Source organism: Medicago sativa, chromosome 8 (assembly GCF_051527215.1).
Source record: "Medicago sativa cultivar Bolivia chromosome 8, Bolivia_mono, whole genome shotgun sequence".
Classification (NCBI taxonomy): Eukaryota; Viridiplantae; Streptophyta; class Magnoliopsida; order Fabales; family Fabaceae; genus Medicago; species Medicago sativa.
Genome location: NC_140756.1, coordinates 93,793,381 through 93,802,181, shown reverse-complemented (window position 1 = coordinate 93,802,181; position 8,801 = coordinate 93,793,381). Strand labels below are relative to the sequence as shown.

General features: G+C 30.5%; 1 pseudogene; it reads right to left on the bottom strand.

Annotated features, from left to right (window-relative positions):
• Window positions 1-2,854: 2,854 nt before the first annotated feature.
• On the bottom strand, window positions 2,855-4,221 carry LOC146903542 (uncharacterized; annotated as a pseudogene).
• Between the last annotated feature and the right edge of the window lie 4,580 nt (window positions 4,222-8,801).

Sequence of the window (8,801 nt, the reverse complement as noted above, 5' to 3'; positions counted from 1 at the left end):
CGCCTGCTTCCTAGAGTCTATTTGGAAAAAGTATTATTTTGAGTTTGTTAATCACTCGTTCAAACATATAGTCAATAAGTTTTTTGAAAATATCAATAGCAGATGAATTTGTGTGCAAATATCCAGATGCTTGTATTTAGTTATTGGGTTGTTTGTTTCTGATAAAGTAAAATGGACCGTGATGAAAAGCTCTAAGGACTAGTAGCACCAAAGTTTAATAATCCATCTTCAGGGTAGTATGGATTGCTAAAATATAATTTGAGAAACCACATGTAGTTTTTTGAAGACAATAAATATCACTCATGAGAAAAGTATTTTGTGTAAATGTAAAGCAAAAATCATGCAAATGTGGAGTACTCTCATGTATACTTTAGTCAATGACATATATAAAAACAGAGAAAATGATGAAAACATGAAATCTTCGTTGTCTGGTATTTGAGGGTCAAACCTAATAATCATTATATGGTTTGTGTCTATGGGTTGAAATTGAGGCAGGAGAGTAAGATAGGCTATAGTTGAAGAGAAAAGTTTTGGATTGTGAAGATAAATAATTTTAGAATCCACCACATCGACATGTTTTTCCTGTTAATGCAATGAAGATGACCTATAAAGACTTACTTGTTCAAACCCATAACAGACCTATTAGTGTTCATTCTTTTCAGGGTGGGTTTTGAATTTTAATTTTGAATGCACTGAATCAGTTTTAGGCATTATAACTTTTGCTTCTCGGCCATTCACAAAGATCAGAAACATTTGTCTAAGTTTGTTTAGTCAGTGTGGCCATCAGGTAACTATTTGTTCGGTAAATGCACCTAACCCAAAACGACTTAACTTTTAAATTTTAATATTTAGAGCTGATATCATTCATTCAGTAAGCTTAGGCACATCTTCTGATACTGCAAGTAATTACACGACGATCACATTTTTTGGATGCTTAGAGGTAGGGGTGTTCATGGTTCTAAACTGCATTGGAACTGAACCACATTAATGGATACAATTCAATTTTTATAACCACTTTAAAAAAAACTGGTTTATTTTTCAAACCAGTTCCAGTTCGGTTTAAAACCGGTTCAGAACCGGTTTATAGTTTTGAACTGGTTTATTTATTTCGAACCAGTTTCGAACCGGTTTACAGTTTTAAACCAGTTTTTGAACCAGATTATTCTCGAACTGGTTTTCAAACCGGATTTTAGTCATTGTTTATTAGGACATCCTTTTTCAAAACAACTTATTTACGTAAAACAACTTATTAGGATCTCCTTTTTCGAAATAACTTATTCAAAAAAGCTTATTTACGTAAAACAGCTTATTAGGATCTCTTTTTTCAAAACAAATTTTTCAAAACAGCTTATTTATGCAAAACGACTTATTAGGATCTCTTTTTTCAAAACAACTTATTCAAAACAGCTTATTTATGCAAAACAGCTTATTAGTATCTCTTTTTTCAAAATAACTTATTCAAAAGGGCTTATTTATGCAAAACAGCTTATCAAGATCTCTTTTTTCAAAATAACTTATTCAAAAAGGCTTATTTACGTAAAACAACTTATTAGGATCTCCTTTTTCAAAACAAATTTTTCAAAACAACTTATTTATGCAAAACAGCTTATTGGGATCTCTTTTTTCAAAACAAATTATTCAAAACAGCTTATTTATGCAAAACGACTTATTAGGATCCCTTTTTTCAAAATAACTTATTCAAAACAGCTTATTTATGCAAAACGACTTATTAGGATCTCTTTTTTCAAAACAACTTATTTATGCAAAACGACATATTAGGATCTCTTTTTTCAAAATAACTTATTCAAAACAGTTTATATATGCAAAACAGCTTATCAAGATCTCTTTTTTCAAAATAACTTATTCAAAACAGCTTATTTATGCAAAACAGCTTATTAGGATCTCCTTTTTCGAAATAACTTATTCAAAACAGCTTATTTATGCAAAACGACTTATTAGGATCTCTTTTTTCAAAACAACTTATTCAAAACAGCTTATTTATGCAAAACAATTTATTAGTATCCCTTTTTTCAAAATAACTTATTCAAAACAGCTTATTTATGCAAAACAGCTTATTAGGATCTCTGTTTTGAATAAGTTATTTTGAAAAAAGTGATCCTAATAAGCTGTTTTGTGTAAATAAGCTGTTTTGAATAAGTTTTTTTTGAAAAAAGAGATCCTAATAAGTCGTTTTGCATAAATAAGCTGTTTTGAATAAGATTTTTTTGAAAAAGTGATCCTAATAAGCTATTTTGCGTAAATAAGCTGTTTTGAATAAGTTATTTTGTAAAAAGTGATCCTAATAAGCTATTTTGCGTAAATAAGCTGTTTTGAATAAGTTATTTTGTAAAAAGTGATCCGAATAAGCCGTTTTACGTAAATAAGCTGTTTTGAATAAGTTTTTTTGAAAAAAGATATCGTAATAAGCTGTTTTGTGTAAATAAGCTGTTTTGAATAAGTTATTTTGAAAAAGGAGATTGTAATAAGCTGTTTTGCATAAATAAGCTGTTTTGAATAAGTTATTTTGAAAAAAGTGATCCTAATAAGCTATTTTGCGTAAATAAGTTGTTTTGAATAAGCTGTTTTTGAAAAAGAGATCCTAATAAGTTGTTTTCATAAATAAGTTGTTTCGAATAAGCGGATTTTTATAAAAAGAGATCCTAATAAGCTGTTTTGCATAAATAAGTTGTTTTGAATAAGCAGTTTTTGAAAAAAAGGTCCTAATAAAATTTTAAATTATTTTTATATATTAAATTATTTAATTAAAAATTATTATAAAAATTTGAAGAAAAGAAAGTGTACTAAAAAAAATATGGTTCAAATATATTAAACTGGTTCCGAACCGGTTTTAAAATTGAACTGAATTGTTTTTGAATTTATGGTTCAGTTCATAAACCATTTAAATGGTGCAGTTTTTTTTGGTCCAGTTTGGTTCAGTTTATGGATACAATTCAGTTAACCACATTTTTTGCACACCCCTACTTAGAGGTGCGAATCAATTTAAAGCACTACCAGTCTTCCTTTCACAAATCAAAGTGGGCAAAAAATATTTACAAGTGACAGCAGTTATACTAGTCTACCCTCCACTACTAGGCCTTTTCACCCATTCAATGAGGTTAAATATTTTCCCAGTCTTGCTTGATTTTCAAGTCCAAACTAATTTTGAACTGAATAACCAAGTCATTAAAAGCAAATGTTTCTATCTGTGATGGACACACCAAGTCATGAAGTTTAATGGTTCTATTTGTGATGCATAAATAGAAAGAGTCAGATTAAGTGTCATTAATTAGCTTGGCTCAGATGTAAGTGTTCAAGAGCTAGATTAAGATAACAGAAAGAATTATTATAACAAATGAAGACATGGATTTGTGGAGGGCTACATCATGTGTTGTATTGTGAACTTGATAGAATTTATATTAATTATTCTAGCTAGCTAGCTGGTATTTTATATGTAAATCATATGATATTTAATCATGATGATGAGATGAAAATTAGTGCACATACACATATATATGTACACTTACTAGATAATTAGCTAGACTGCAATTGGGTGTGTTTAGGGTTGAATCCTGATCTCCTCTTTCATTTTCCTAATAAACTCTTCAAACTTTCTGTTAAGTTCCTCCATATTAACATCTCCCAATTCTTCTTCTTCTTCTTCTTCTTCTTCTTCTTCTTCTTCTTCTTCTTTAGTTGATATTGTTGTAACTAACTCATCAATGTCATCTTCATCATCCACCCCCTCCTCCACCTCTTCTTCAATTGGAGCCTCATCCTCTCCTCCTTCTTCTGACCCTTGTTCATAAATTTCTTCTTCCTTTTTCATCACTTGCACTACTACTACTACTACTTCATCACATTCTTCTTGAATATCAGCCACAAGATCAGGATCAGCCTTAGTAGTACTATAGGACAAATCGTGATTGGAAGGTTGAGAATATTGAGAGTACACAGAGTCAGAAGATGATGAGGTAGTAGTGGCTAGAAAAGCAAGGATGAGATTACAGATGAGAAACATGTATTTCCTTTCAAGTGTGTGAGTAAGAATGGAGAGAAAGCACGTTGAGAAGTAAGCATTGAATGACTCATTTTGATCAGAGTGTACGTATAAGGAAAAGTAACTGAATACAAACAAAGCAAATATAAAAACTGAGAAAACTAACTGCACATTTCTTTTTGAAAACTCGTACTTGTTCATTTTCTTTTGGATGCTAATTAATATTCTGATCCAAAATGTGTATATATAGGACTTCCACCCTTCTATTTATAGTAAGTAAGGACTGAACCTTTTTTTATATGTATTTTACCAAAATGACATGCTTTGTATCATACATACAATTTTATTTTATTTTTGTTACATGAGAAAAGAAAAAGGAAAAAAGTAAAAGAAAGAAAAGAAAGACCATGTCTCAAGAAGGACATGTCTAAGGTCTTAACTAACAATTGAGGATAAGCTACATAGACCATAGTGGTTCATGCACCATAATTAAAGAATCTGAACAATTTATTCCCATCTTTGTTAGAACATCTGTACAAGTATTTCTCTATGCAATGTCTCTATCAAGTATCAACTGAGCTAAGCTCACGGGGATAGTACAAGTATTTCTCTTACGAAGAATATCATAGTATACAATGATGTGATATAGAACTTTCCAAAACTAACTTTGTTACTAGCAAAGCTATCATCGCACCAAATTGAAACAGAAATGACAATATAAATTATAGTAGTTGCGATTTTTTTAATAATGATAAATGTTATAATGACATAAATGACAATATAAAATTGACCGATAATTAATGTCACCGCTGTACTAAATCTAGTCAAAAAGTTTTTTTTTTTTTGCTCTCAATGAAAAATATCATCTTACTCCTTTCTTAAAACATTTTTGTTTTAACAATGAGAACAAGAGTTTTTATTATTTTGTGTGTGTGAAAAGGTAAACTAAATAATCAAGGGGTGAATCAAATCTAAGTATAAATAATCATGCTTCTAGTTACATGTCTTCAATAATAAAATCCTTCAAAAGTTCTCTCAAAAAAAAAAAAAAAACCTTCAAAAGTGAGATTTTTGGTCGACATATGGGCCTGTACAATAATATTTTAAAATTTTCTTTCCCTTTTTCATTTGATTTTGAGTGAAATTATCTCATAGATTAATAATTCTACTTATACTTACCTTGTAACCTTAATGAGATTATTCTCTTATTCTGAACATTGATATAACACCTCAAATTTCTCATTACTAAATCGTGGTGAAATTATGATAAATTACTATTATATGTGATAACTTTCTACATATTTACCTTATTAAACTCTATTTTTAAATAACACCCCAAATTTCTCATTGGTGTTATATTTTTTTGTTAAAATATATGTGACGGGTGGAACAAAGAGTTCTTTTTTTTTAATAAGCAAATGATAGTTATTAGTATATTATTAGAAGGAATTGAGAAATGTTAGCAACATAGATCAAATCATAAATCTATGTTGCTAACATTTCATAATAACTGGACAACATTTCACCCATTTAATCACTTGACAACACCTTTCAAAACAACAAACAGAGTTTATAATGTATTTCAATATATATATTTATATATTTGAGTAATTGTTCATATTTATATTTATAAGTACGTATTATTTTTTTGGTAGTGGTTGGGGTTTGAACCCCGGACCTTGCATATTTTATGAATTGTTCCAACCAATTGAGTTAAGCTCACGAGGACAAATACGTATTATTTTATTTGACGGATCTAATAAGGGATCTAATAAGCTATGACCACGTACCACACACAATATTGATAATTGAAATATTTTGTACTACCGACCGATAGATAGGTATAACAAATATATTTTGGCAGTGGATTTATGGATATATCGAAAGAAACTATAGTCTGAACATAATCAGAAACTTTTTTTGTGGACATTATATTAATTTATTCAATGAAGATGAATGAAATTCTCTCAAAGTTTGCTATATATACGTGTCCTATTCATCCTTCTTTCACGGTTATCTTTGGTTCAGTCCCTCTCGATGAAAGCAAGTAGCAACCTAACGCTGAAATGAAAAACCTATGGTTCATTCTTGAATCATGCATGCACTTCATTGTCATGGCAAATTCCAAATTTAAATGATAGAAGGATCACATTAGCAAAATGTCTCTTTCGTACTAAGGCCTCGGGATGTGCCGCAAGCATGCATATCGAGGGCCAATTCTATGAAATAAGAGGATCGGCTCTCATAGTAAAATATGTCTTTAATAAAATAAAAACTCTATTTTTTTAAAAGCGCAATCTTCTATTTAAAATGAAAATAGCATCCATAAACATAAGAAATAGTCATCATTATTATAATTAACACAAAAAAGATCCATATAATAAAAAAATCTCGACATTCAACATACAATAGAAGTTTTTTTTTTGAGAGAACATACAATAGAAGTTAGAACCATGTTTTTTTTTTATTTGAGTGGAGGTGGATATTGAGCTATAAATTGTTTTCACCCCAAAGTCGGACCTGTGCATATTAATATACGAATTATCACATATACTTTTCTTTGAGAGGACTTTATTACACGTACGTTGTCTCGTTAATATTTAGGCTCTTAAAATTAGTACTCTGCAAAATTTCTTAAAATTACACACTTATTTTATATGAAGAAGAATCTTTGGGTTAATATCAAGCTTGCTTCTGGATGGTGGAGCTTAATGTCAACAAGATTACTTTGAATTTGGCGCCAAGGTTACTTTGAATCAGGTGTCAAGTATGTGGTGGATAGTTTTTGTTTATCTCAAATTATTTTATCTGAATTGTATAGTATTTTAGAAAATTGTCAATTTTTTCTTTGTTTTTATTTTAAAAACTCTCATATTGAGTTCATTATAAAAAAAATGTGGTCGCTCACACCTTAAGAAGGGTAGCCACATAGCCCCTCGTTGCTATCATTATATTCCTACTTTGAATCTTTTATAATTGATGAAAATGAAGTAAATATTTTCCTGGAAAAGGCAAAACAACCGGTGAAACAAGACTTTTTGGGCTTCAGTCTACCCTATAGGCCCAAAACGTAATACACTACTCAAATTTATAAAATTGGAAATTAATACTTAAAAAAAAACGTAATCACTTTTAAATTGATGAATTTGTAGGATCCTAAATAAATTTTGTAGAGATAAGCAGATATCCTAAATAAATTTTGTAAGATCTGCTACCATTAAACATGCCTTAAACTTATCGTTTTAGATTGAGGGGACTACTACAATGGTATGGTGTTTTAGGGACAGTGACGGGCGTTTTATCAAGGCTCGGACTGTTCGGCAGCATATGAGATTTTAGGGACAACAACTGAAGGTGAAGCAATTGCATTGCTTGAGGCGATGCGGACGGCGGTAGATAGAGGTCTTGAAAGAATTACTTTTAAAAGTGAATCACAATTTTAGTATTGTTTCATTTTTGTCATCATTTATAAACTTTGAGGTAAAATTCATTAGTAGACAAATGAATGTGGTTTTGCTCATACTTTGCAAGGGCAGTCCATTTCGTGAGCTAGTCTTCATAATTTTGACATTGATCCTCTTTACATTCGGTCTTTATTGATCAAAATAAGTTAAGTTTGTTTGGTAAAAAAAGTCATATAGAAATAACTTTTATTCGCTCCGCCCCTGTTTATAATTTATTCTTATAAAACTGATTTATGAGATGAATAGTGTTTCTCCTAATAAACTATTTTTAAAGATTTATCTTTTTCAATGTGAGATAATGATCTTGTTACAACTTACAAGGAACTAGTCTTCTATGGTCACAAGACCATATAGAGGTTTTGTGGTACACTCGAATACGCAATACCAGACCTTTTACAGTTAATCAGCCCAAAAAAATATAACATTGAAAAATGGAAAAAGTAGAAATGTCAATAAGCATTTAAGTATCTCCCTCAGTTGATTTCCTTATCCCAAGCTCTAAGAAAATAGAATCCGTAATTCTTGTAATCTGCAGGTAAATAATGCTGTGATTCAATCACCTCCAAAAGTGATGTCCTTGCCTGAAAACATAGGCTTAGTTCTTAGATTATCACATTTGAATCCTAGGCAGCGGCTGCATCATATAATTCGTTACATGATAGTTGGAGATAGGGAAATTCAAATTCTAAACTCAAGTCCAAGTAAAGTCAACACTTATGCAGCACGTGAGTAAGGTCCTTGAGGCTGACTAGGGTCAAAACAAACATCAAGGTTTAGAGAACACTCACATAGTACTTACAGACTATCGACCAACGAGATCTTCACATCGGCGGAAAAAATTAAATTTACACTCTTATAGGGAATGTGTCAACTTCTTAGCAAATCAACCGACCTCCATTGTGTTGGCTATTGTGTAGCTAGAGAAAATAAGTGTATATTTTATATCAGTGGTATATGATAATCATGTTGAGCCTCCGCGATTGCTCAACATGATTATGCTATACCCATCGCAATACCAAATATTCACTAAAACAGTCATCCTTATCTTGAAATCAAGACAACCATATCATCACATCACATTTTTGAATGAAATAATGTTTTCTTTTTGTCCACCCAGCACTAAATTTATCCTGTTTTTCGAAGTCTTAACAAAGTAAATTAAAGATGCATTTGATAATGAAATTGCAGGAGGCAGATATTGAATCCACTTGCGGATACATGAATGAACCACGAAAGTTGAATCTATGTATTATTATTGGATCAATTTACTTTTAAAATTTGAGCTGTATTAAACTCAACTTTACTTATAAGGTGAGAGATGTATCCAACTTATAAACATA